Here is a 12406-nt window from a genome sequence, read left to right as displayed (position 1 = left end):
AGGCTGGTGATCCCATCATTAACTGCAGTCTCAATGTTTAATGCCAATTCACCTCTATGTTCCCATATCCTGAAACCCTTAACGATCTCCAACAAAGCACAAAGCAGATATTGCTGGCAAATTATTTTGAGCTGATGAGTTCTTCACAATCTCCAATGCCAACCATCAGCCATGAAGGAGAGTGTCAGAGGTGATGTTGAGACCTTACCAGTCTGACAACAGTAACTAAAGTCCTAGCAAATTCTCCCTTGGTTTTCAGAGGGCAGGCAAGGTAGAGAGTTTACAGCACTATATAATATACTGTACAACACTCTCACATTGCCATCTGACTCTGTGAAAGGTAAGATTCAAGTTAAAATGTTTTAATTTTAAGAATTTTATTTGCTGTATAGTATTTATGATACTGTAGACTTTTTGTGTTATGAAAAGTGAATATTGTCTGAAATCAATATTTTTATTGAGATTTTAACACAAAAGGCCACAGAATTCTAGGGAATTATTTGTGAGAAAAAAACTTTTTGCATGTTACCAAATTTATCTTGTATACTGTATTTTATGGGTAATTTTCTGGTTACTGTGTAAGGAAAAGTGCATGTTATCAAAATTAATGTTTTGTTATGAAGAACTGCATGCAGAAGAGTATATTTTCAGCAATCTCTAATGAAAGATTACAGTTTTTGGTTACTGCGAAACCTATACATAGTTTCAATGTATCAACATTTGAGTTTTTGACCTTTGCTCTGTTTCCTAGGTATGTTACTCCCATTAAAGTTGAGGATTGACTGTATTTCTTCTAGGTAAAATTTAGCTACAAAGAACAAAGAAAGGCTCAGAGGAGCAGAAAGCCACAATACAGAGAAAAAGACAGTGAGTAAAGTTAAGTCAAGTCAGTAAATGGGTAACTCTCTGAGGTGGATTGAGGACTATTAATGCCTCTCTATGACTTAACCACACTGATAGGCTACAGTAAATTTGTCTAACTAAGCTGCCTGAAATCTCAAAGTATTAAACTATAACCTAGGGTTCTATCAAAGTCTCAAAAGGTTTGTTTGTATTTTTTTTTAATTCTAAGAAAGACTCCTAGGCAAACTGCCTCCATGAAAAACACTCAGTATGTCTCAAGAACTAAACTAAGCTGGGGGTATAAATACAAAGGTGAAACAGGCCTTGCTCTTCTACAATCTAAATTCTAGGATTGGAGATTCCAAATGCGATTTTGTGTGTTGTTGTTCAGTAGTATTTGACTCTTTGTGATCTCATTTGGGGGTTTTCTTGGCAAAGATACTTAAATAGTTTGCCATTTCCTTTTCCAGCTCATTTTACAGATGAAGAAACTGAGGCAACAGGATTAAGTGACTTGTCCAGAGTCACACAGCTAGTAATGTCTGAGGCTGGATTTGAACTCAGGTCTTCCTGACTCCAGGCCCAGCACTGTGCCACCTAGGGTAGTAATATTTTGGGTTTTTTTAAGTCACCATAGATAAATACACCCTTTCCACAATGGTAGCTTTCATTTGATTATTATTACAGAGCTGAACAGGGAGAGAAAAGGAGTACCTTTGATTAGTCCACCATCAGGTGGGCCATGTGAAGCACAAACTAATCAAGACAAGAGCTGGAGTTCCAGAGAAAGGGTTAAGTTTTCCAGGGTATGGTCTCAAGTGCAGAAAGATGCAGACAAGAAGATGGTGGGATATGCTGAACTACTTCAACTGTGAAGGTGAATTGAAATAAACTTTTATATTAACAACACTTGATGTTTAGTCAGTCTCTCGACAGTCAGCTAGGCATCACAGTAATAGAGCCTTGGGCCTGGAGTCAAGAAGACAAGTTCAAATGAAAACTGAGACACTGAATACCTGTAAGAGTCTGAGCAAGCCTTTACTGTTCTGTGCCTCAGTTTCTTCATCTGTAATGTGGGAATAATATCACCTACCTCCCAGAGTTGCTGTGAGGATAAAATGAGATAATATTTGTAAAACACTTTGTAAACCTGAAAGCACTATATAAATACAAGCTATTATTAACAACATCATTATTTCTTGGGTTTTTCTCTCTAAATCTCACTCTGAATTCAATTTCATTAAAAATGATAAACATTTGTAATTAGTGACTATATTTGTGCTTGTCACTTTAAAATTGTATTTGTATCAAAATATTTTTGAGATATTAAGATTTAACATAATATATGTTATAAGGTATTTGAAATGCAACCATCCATCTTTACAGAAACTCTTGTGCTTTGTCTCATGTAATTATACCTGAGCATTACTATTTACTCAGTAGCAGCTAGTAAATTACATGCATATTGTCTACAATGAAATTTCATCCTCTCTATGACTATCAAGTCCAAATACAGTTTGACAGTAAACCTCACAACAAATGACACATACTACATTCTACCCAATCTGCTCTTCTGCAGAAACTTCAATACTAGAAAATAGGTACTTCTTGTTTTTAAAGATCCCTAAAAAAGGTGATCCACTAATATAGCATCTCTTTAAAAAATGATCTAGATGTTTAACAATTCAAATTCCTGGTAGTTCTTGCATTATCAAAAACTAAACGTGTTTCAGGAAAATGAATTCCATTTTCAACTAATTTCCAATATACATATATAATTCTGTGAAAGAAGCCCCACCCCTACTGCCTCCAAACTGGATTAAGGGGTAACAGGTAGATGAGAAATGCTGCATGTTGGGTGATTTTATAACACTTTCAAAAATTTTTTTTTCACAAAGGATTTCCTTCACCTTCTGATAATCACTCACTTTATGTTCTAAAAAGTTAGCCATACCTCCCCATATCAGTGTTTCTACAAATATTATACTTTATCATCCTTTTTTTAAAGGGTCCACATATATAATTGATAAACAAAATCCTCGCTAGACCTTTAAAAAGAAACTATTTTTACTAGATCAGTTGATTAGCTATGTGGTACAGTGGATAGAGACCCAAATCTGAAGCCAGGGAAGACTCAAGTTCAAATACAGCCCAAGATACTTTCCTAGCTGTGTGACCACTTACCTTTTGTCTGCTTTAATTTCCCCATCTGTAACATAAGGATAATAATAGTACCCACCTCCCAAGGTGGTTTTGAGAAGAAAAGGAGATAATATTTGTAAAATGCTTTGCAAATATTAAAGTGCTATATAAATGCTTGCTATCATTATTATTATGAGGAGGAAGAAGAATGCTGTGTAGGAAATGCAATGGATTTGGAGTCAGGAATTATATTTGAATTCTGGCCCTGTTATTTACTCTCTGTGTGACAGCAAGACACATCACCTGTCTGGGTCTCAGAGAGGAATTTGAACTGAATGATTTCAATTCCACAGGCAACTCTTGAGTACTCCTTTAAGTAAAAGGAGAGACTTAAAAAATAAAAATACTTAGAACAACCAGAAAAAAGAACCTATTACTTCTGATTGATCCAACTTCAATGTACCATTAATCAGACAAGCAATACAACTAATTTCTTATGCTTCATATTCACTTATCCCCCAAAACAGGAGTTTTGACTTAAGACCAAGAAAAGGATTGGTCTCAGTTCTGAAAATTTCATCACAGATGTTAAATATCAGTTCAGATATTTATTTACTTATAACCCCTCAGCCTAGGATCTAATGCCCTTCACATTTTAACTCTAACCTTCTATACAACTCTAATTCCAACTCCTCATTTTCTTGGAATTCTTGTGCTCCAGTCAAAGCAACTGATTCTCTTCAACAAAGTTAGAGAGGCAGTTTAACATAACGGATAAGGGGGTGGTCTTATAGTCTGGAAGACTGGAGATCAAGCCTTGCCTCTACTATATACTAGCTGTGTGACCATAAGCAAATTACTTAACTTCTTATTTACCCCTCTGCCACCACCCACCCTAACCCAGCAACTTTTTAAGGCTCTACTTTATAGATCTGCATCAGTGGAGAGAGTTTCCACACCTAGGAGTTTCCCATAACCCATGAAATCATAGACCAAATCAAACTACCAAAACATAAGCTTGCATGTACTTTCCATCACAATCTCAATTTCATTTCCCAATTGTTTTGGGGAATTGTAGCTGGAGAAGATTTAATTATACACTGGGATTTGGTATAATGTATAAAAATATTCACAAAATACAGTGATATATCTTATATTATTAACTTAAATAACAATAAAATATTTAAAGTTCAACTTCTCATAAGCTTATGATTACTATTCCCCGTTACCCTATAGTCCCTGAGGGAAGGTATTGTCATAGACTTCTTTGGGGCCCCACAGTGTCTTAAGTAGCAAGCAGGGTCTACAACACATTTTATTTCTGTGGGAATCTGAAGGGTCATGAGGGCAGTCATAATGGAAACTGAATCTACAGGATATTTAATGAAAAACCGCCTGCCTGAACAAGGGATGCCTAAACATAGATCAAGTCACACAAGAGGCCAGGACATGGGTCAAGATTTTGTATGTGGACTGCACAACTTGGCTCTGACCTTTTTTTTTTTTTTTTTTTTTTAAGTTTTGCCCTGGAAGGAGACTGTTGGCTCACCACTCCAAGTGACTCTATCTATGTGGCTGATCCACCCCTCTTTCCCATTCATGTGTCAAATGAGGCTGCAAAAAGCTGAAAGAAAAGGAGAAAGGAAGAACTGCTGAAGGGACCACAGGGCTGAAATCTAGTGCTGTTATAGCAGCTGCTAGTATGACATCTGATATGCTGTGAGACTAGGAGTGATAAGAACTGAGATCTGGACCTGAAGGGAAGGTGCAAATTGCCAGCTAAGATGGTGAGGAACATTGATCCTTGGACAAATTCCAAAGTGCTAGACATCATAGAACAAGGATGATCAGTGAGCAACAAGGCAAGAAAATGGAACTTCATCCTTTCACCACCCCTGCCTTTCAGTTTCAATTCTGAGGTCTCAGACACACAACTCTTTCCCATAATCCTTCTCTTTATGCACTTCATGATGGTTGGCAAGAGAAGACCAGGCTGAGCACCCCATGGGGAAACTATTAGCTAGTTCCTATTTCAATTTTTCTACAACAAAATGTGTGTAGCCACAATGTGGGCTGCCTATGCAATATAAAATATTGAGGATTGATCAAATAAAGAAATTTAGTCCTAGACAAATGAAAATAGAAGCGAGAGCCATAACAAGTTTTTCATAGTTCTCATACTACAGCAATATTTTGTTTTCTTTTTCCATACACTTTGATCGATACTGAATCAAAAGCAGTACACCTGGTGTGCCATGAGCTCTTGGTTGTTGGATAGGGAGTAGGCTAAGAGTTTGGAGGTTAGTGCCCTCTTGATACTTAATCTTTTTGGAAAGACAGGACATGGGTACTAGATACACTCTGAAGAAATTGTTTGACTGGTGGCTAGAGGGAATTGTCAACTGATAGCCAAACATAATACCACATACTTCACTTAATTAATTGACAATCTACTTTTTAGAAGGCTTAAAAAGGAAAGAATGATCTACACATGGCTACTAAATTACCACAGCAGTACCTAAGTGTCACCTGGGACAACTATTAACTATACCACTACATCTGCATATAAATAATCATTTAAAATATGGCATCATTTTTATCTCAGGAAATGCCTCCTCACATGTTTGTTGGTGAATAGGTTTAGAACTGAAAGCTTAGTCAGAAGTCATGTAATTCAATTCTCTCTTTTTCCGTAAGAGGAAACTGAAGCCCAGAGAGGTTAAACATACCATCAGTAGAAATTAAAATAAAAAAACCTTTCTCAGCCATTTTTCTAAAATTTAAGAAGCTTATTGATGCTTTTAGCAGTCATTTCTAAAATAAAACATTACATTTTAGGTCATTCTCATTAAACTGTTGGTAAGCCAATTAAACGGTGGTGGCAGAGAAATAAATACAAAGTCAAAACCCTATACAAATCTGAAGGTTAAGAAAAGGCATATTTTAGTCATGGTATAAATAAATGAAATCAGAATACCCATATCAGAATCTTGCTCCTAGAGGGTGTGGTCCCATGGAGAACCAATTTTATTATAAGGAAGGTTTGATGTACAATACAATGTACTTGGGGGTCTTTAAGTGGCGATGACAATAATGGTTGTTCTGAAGCTCAGGGGTCACCTTCATAGTGAGGGTGTTTCTTGTGTGAGTAAAAAAAAAATCACCATTTATAAGCATTTTGAGCAACATAAGCTTGTTGCCAAAACATTTAGAGGTAACCTAACTACAACTGCTGATAGGTGAAACAGTGGACAGAATGCTGGGCCTAAACTTAAGAAGACTTATCTTTCTGAGCTCAAATCTGGCCCCAGCTGCCCACTACCTGTGTGACCCTGGGCAAGTCACTTAACCCTGTTTGCCTCAGTTTCTAATGTATAAAATGACTAGAGAAGGAAGTGGTGGCAAACTACTCCAGTATCCTAACCAAGAAAACCCTAAATGGGGTCATGAAGTCATGAACTACAATTATATAGATAGAGCTAAGCACAGAATCCTTTTGTTTGGGAATCTTAGTGCAAAGAGTAGAGATCTTACTGAGTTTAGCTAACAAAAACAATCCCTCAGATCTTGGAATGAGAATCAAAAGGATATCTTTGAGGTTCCTTAGTATTTAAACTCTCCCAAATACTTCTACATTTTTTTGTTTGACCTGGAAGTTCTGGATTTTGGTTATGACATTCCTAGGAGTTTTCATGTTGGGGTTTCAGGAGGTTCTTGGTGGATTCTATTTTCATTTTATCCACTGGTTCTAATAGTTATAGGCAGTTTTCATTCATGTTTTCTTGAAATATAACACCTAGGATTTTTTTGGTAGCCTAGGTTTTAAGGTAGTCAGATGATTCTTACAAGACCTCTCCTTGACCTATATTCCTGGTCAGTTGTTTTTGTTCGGTTATGCCTCGTATTTTCTGATGTTTTAAAATTTTTTTTTTACTATTTCTTGTTGTCTATTTTCTCTTGGCCATTATTAATTTTAAAGAGGAACAGATAGACTTCTACACACCACAGTAAGTATCTGAAAAAGATCACAGATAAAGAAAAGGTAAATAAAAAAATCTAGAGAAACAGAATTTATCTTTTCCCATCCAATCTAGAAATGTACCAAAAGACAATGAGAATTCTGCAGAAGTTTAAAGCTGAAACAAGCAAACCAATGTGAGTTCAAGTAAACAAGTCTAAAACCCAAAAGAGAGGCCAAGTCAAGTGGCCTGAAAGCTAATGGAGGCTGACAAGGGCCAGTCAAAGCTCTGTTCTAGGAAGACCCAATGATGTTGCAAGCCAGTTTAAGTGCTAGTAATGCACATCCTGAAGGCCTGGCCTGCAAAAACAGAAGTAGAAAATAGAATCTGCCTCATAGATAACTGCACAGGGAAACAGTGCCTATGCATTTCTCCAGTACAGAGGCACTACACAAGATACAGCAAAAACAATGCCTTGTTGCCCACTCAGTAGTCTTACAAGAAGTCTGGGAACTGGCATGATCTTCAACATCTTACTAGAGCCTGTCCTGGCTACAGGAAAAGACGGATCAATTCTGGCTAGGGATTTGTGGAAAGAGAAAGAGACAAAGATGGACTGAGGCCAGCACCTACATTGGACAACCAGAAAATTGAGACAGAAGCCAGGATTTGGAGCAGAGGATAAGGATTAGTACTGACCAACCCATTCAGAATGATAGTAGAAGCAGCAGCATCCAGACTACTGAAGTAACCAAACTGAACAGAGTCTACCCAGCCTATATCCAAGAGTTCCAAAGAGTATGGAACCTGGCCATAGCACAAAGTTCTAATCCAAAAATTGAGGTTGGAACTATGAGTAAGTAGAAGAAAATACTGAACACAATGAAAGAAAATACTATGAGTTAAAATAAGATCAAGAGGTAAAAATAGAAGAAGAAACTCCATAGGAAATACAAGGAAAGCATCAAAAAAAGGAATAGTTTGACTATAAAAACTGTGAGAGTAAGTGAAATTGAAAGAGATTTTTAAAAAATCAAATTATAGCTCCTGAGATGAAAGTTGGAAGAAAAATAAAAAGCTTATAACAGAAAGTAGAAAATTTTACTCCAATAGTGAACTCTGAAAAAAATAATCAGAACTCAATAATTCCATGAATTATTAGAATGGGAATTAGAAATGTTAGAATAAAGGGAAAAAATTTCAAAAAGAAGAAGAAAATTCAAAGCATCTACTGTCAAAAAATAACTTGGAAAATAGGTTGAAAAGAGAGAATTTAAGAATCATCAGACTCCCAGAAAACCATTATCAAGTACTCCAACCACTAGGGTAAAGACTCACTATTTTACAAAAACTTCTATTCAAATAAAAAAAATCCAACATTGAAATTAAGTTTATAGATGATTATTATATTATATTAAATATCTTCCAAGTTGTAATGTTTCCTTTAAACGTTATTTATATTAACAAAATTTGTAAAATAAAGAAATTTAATATGAAGTCTTGCAAATAATAGCAAGCATATGAGGTCTTGTTGGATTATTTGTTTTAATTCTTATAGAATGTACTACCTAAAATATTTATATTTTATCATAAAAGTTTTATAATTATATGTAAAGTGCCCATTATTGTAGTCAAAATTCTATGTTCTATAATTATGTAATGTGAATTGTAATTTGGAGGTTTTTTGGTTAAAAGCTGTCACTGTGGTTATTGTAAGTAATTAATAAATTAAAAAAAATAATTTGAGTAGTATATTAAATTACCTGGGAGGTTAACCATATATTTTTTGTTGTTATTGAAAGGGGTTTGCAGAACAAAAATTTGTTGGGAACTAGTACACCATGTTATCAAATATGAAGAAAAGCCATTTTTCACAAGGAGAAATGAAGGTTTTGATCAATTCTTATCCAAATTATCTTCACAGCTTTCGCTATCCAGGAAAGCTACTTTCTATTCCACTGAAACTTACCAAATTTTGACTCGACAACACTGGTAATTATACCACTGGTAATGATCCCAGTACATAAGATGCAGTTGGGTTCACATCATTCATTCTTTTCCAAGGTATATAAATACTATTCTCAGAGCTTGTTGATAATGTTGGTAAAGCAAATTCCTGTGAAACTCTGAGCCCAAAGTCATGTACCTAGAGCCTTCCTTTAAAAATACTCTCATCACAATAGGCACTGAAGGTGCTACCACAGTCCAACATTAAAGATAAACCATGGAACTACACTAAAATAAATCAGAGAATCATGGAACATTATAAGAGGAAAAGACCTTAAAGGCTATTTCCCAGCCATATCCACACCATGCTGCCTCTACCAGTACCTTCAATCCCCAACTCCTCTCCAAAGAAACTTTGAAATCCACTCCTAGAACCACTCTAGGTTCTAACAAATGAACAAAAAAGTTCACTTTATCTTGTGAAGATCGAGGTCTCCACATCACTTCCATCTCCATACTATTCATCCCTAGCAATATTCTCCTTCTTTCAGCTCTCTTTATATGTGACTGTTCTCCCACTAGAATAAAAACTCTTGAGGGCGGAGGCAGTCTTTCTTACTTGTATTTGTATCCCCAGCCTAACCTACCTTTATTTGTATCCTAAGCACTTAGCAAAGTTCCTGATACATAAATGACCAATAAATTCATTCTTTCTCTCTCTCTCTCTCTCTCTCTCTCTATCTCTCTCTCTCTATTTCTCTCTCTCTTTCCCCCAATTCCTTAATTTTACAGATGAGGGGGTTAGTGCCAATAAAGATTGAGTGACTAAGTCAAGAGTCACATGTCAAGTTACTGGCAAAATAGAATGTATAATTCAGACCTCCTGACTCCTAAATTGTGTTCTTGAATGCTGTTAAGGATTGGAAGTGGATGGCTAAATATACGTAGGCATTTCAAAATAAAAAATTTCCCTTTAAGACAAGATGACTTAGCATAACAGATCCTAACTAGTATGTTCAAACCACTCTAGTATGTTACACAACATGTAGGCCTCTCTATTGTGCTGGGGAAAACAAAGCTTGTCTCACAGTTCTGAGGCAGCTTCTACTGTAAGAAGGCTCCTGGCCTACCCTTATATGCTCTCCACTCAGGTCAATCCATAATCCTTAGGAGAGTCTCAAGAGTAAATGGGGTCTTTGGTACTTGAATCTCAGCTCATAGACAGTTAAGTCACCATTATAGAATACACATCCTTCTCATTGTCCTTTCTTTCCTCTTGGGCAGCACATTCTTTCGAAAAGCTTAACACGATGCTCTCCACACTCTTACTACCCAAGGCATTTGTTGCAAAATAAATGATTTTCAAGTAGATCAGAAAATGAAAAAGATTGGGGCACAAATTTCATTAGTATTAGAAAACTGTAATTAATTGTAGTAAAAGAAAATTCAATGGATGAATGAAAAAGACCAACAGTTCCTGAGAAGCACTATGGTACAGTGGAATGATTATATTTGGAGGTAGAAGATCTGCATTCAAATCCTGGCCCTGTTACTTACTCCCTATATTACCTTATATGTCACTTAATTCCTCTGAGATTCAGCTCCCTCATCTGTAAATAAGGAGATCCACACTTGATAATCTCTGAGGTCTCATCCAGCTCTGTACCTATGAATAGGAAATGTCATTCAATGTCATATTTTTACGTATAAAAAAGTTATTCAGTACTATATATTAGTCTATTTCTAAAATAACATCACTTACATACATACACACATTTAAACATGGGTTTCCAATAGGTGTACCATAAATAGAAATATATTTGCCAAGAAAACCTTTGGAAGCATTCTATCATCCTAAAATTTAATAAACTTAAAAGAAAAAATACTACCTGATACTATGTTTAATAACCAAATGAAGTAGCTTAACACTTGGTACTATGCCCAGTTCTCCATTAGCAAAGTAGAAAATTTTAAAAGTTATATGTAATTCAGTTCTCTAATTCACTATGCTAGTAAGCCGTAGTCCAAGCATTTTCTGAAAGAGTTGTATACATAAAACATATGTATATAAATATTTTAAATACTTGTTACTGTTTGTGCTCCTGTGTATTTCAGGTTAACTACAACACACAGGCCATGGGTCTTCATGTGTAATATAAGGAACAAAGTACAAAGGGACTTCTAATTACTGATGGAATGGTTTACTTTTGTATAGGAGATGATCACAATGCTTGACAAATACACAAAGCCAGGTTGCCATGGCATCTAACAATTTCACCATGATGTCAGTATTTTTAAAATAATTTTACAAGAATCTACAGGATGGTGCTACATTCTTCCTGCTTGTGGGAGTATGGGCTTTATGATCAGAAAAACTTAAAGAGAATTCCATGACAGTAGCAGCCCTATTTAGTGCTGGCTGTAATGGGTTCTTACCTGAGCATTATTAACCACCACACTACCTGCTCAAACAGACATAAAATTACCTCCCAACATGTATTTGAAGGAAGGTGTAAGCAGAAAGGCTTCTGAAAACCAGGGCTTTGAATCCTGCCCCCATACACTGCCCAAAAAGTATCTTGGCCAAGTGTGTCTAGCTCACACTTTGATTCTTAACAGAGTATGCTCAAAATTATACTGTCGACCCCTAATTTGAGTGTTGACCTGAAGCTGGGAATCAATGCTCTTCAGTTAACAGGCATAAGTTATTTCCTTCCTCTATCCGACCCCACTAATTAATTTGGGGGCTGGACTTTTGGGGATAGCAAAAGATCAAAAACAAAGTGGGCGCCAACTGATTCAGAAATAGCTGAACAAACTACAGTATATTAGTGTAATCTAATATTATGCAATATATATTGCATAATGGAACATGAAGAATTCAAGGAAACACAAAGAAATACATGAACTAAAGCAGACTGAAATAAGTAAAACCAAAAGAATGCAAATGAAAAGATTACTAAAGGGAAGTAGAACACTCTCTGTAACTGAACTGAATCTGTGTGAGAGAAGAGATAATGAAACATCCTTCTTCCGATCAAGAGAATGGGGGAATGGGCAGAATGTTGCATATATGGTCAAGTGTGTTCAATGTACTGATTGTTTTTACATATTTTTTCTATTTCTTTTTTACTGTTTTTCTTTAACTGTTCTTCTTCAAGGAGAGGTTCTATTCCTATGGGGTCCATACCCAGTATGATTCTGATGTTAAAACAAAAGGTATCAATAAAATTTGTTTATTTTTTAAAGAATATAACTTGAGGGCTAGTTCCTATATTTAAGGCAAATTTACCAAGGCTTTGCCTATAACACTTAAAAACCCACACAGCACAATCTTCAAGCAGAAAGTTGTACAAGTTATCAACTATAAGAGGATGAGAAGAATCAGATGACTCCTTAATAGGATTCAAAGTAGAAACTGAAAGGAAATTGGAATATTCTCCTGCCCAATACAATTGCTACTACCAATTCTAACCATGCTACCCTAATCCATCAACCACTAGGATCTGGGAAGA

General features: G+C 35.8%; 1 protein-coding gene across 2 annotated transcripts in view; it reads right to left on the bottom strand.

The window, feature by feature from the left end:
* The window catches only part of MOB3B (MOB kinase activator 3B), a 235524-nt gene that overhangs the window by 179657 nt on the left and 43461 nt on the right, over positions 1–12406 (bottom strand). Inside the window, exon 2 of one of the 2 annotated variants that reach the window (XM_027839742.1) lies at positions 10461–10557. The exons of the other annotated variant lie outside the window; for it this stretch is intronic. The gene's annotated coding sequence lies outside the window, so the exon portion shown is untranslated. The remainder of the gene's footprint in view (positions 1–10460; positions 10558–12406) is intronic. 2 annotated transcript variants of the gene reach the window in all.

The sequence above is a fragment of the Vombatus ursinus genome, unplaced genomic scaffold (genome assembly GCF_900497805.2).
Source record: "Vombatus ursinus unplaced genomic scaffold, bare-nosed wombat genome assembly UNPS02014832.1, whole genome shotgun sequence".
Taxonomy (NCBI): domain Eukaryota; kingdom Metazoa; phylum Chordata; class Mammalia; order Diprotodontia; family Vombatidae; genus Vombatus; species Vombatus ursinus.
The sequence above is the reverse complement of the archived record's forward strand: the minus strand, read 5'-3'. Positions and strand labels throughout refer to the sequence as shown.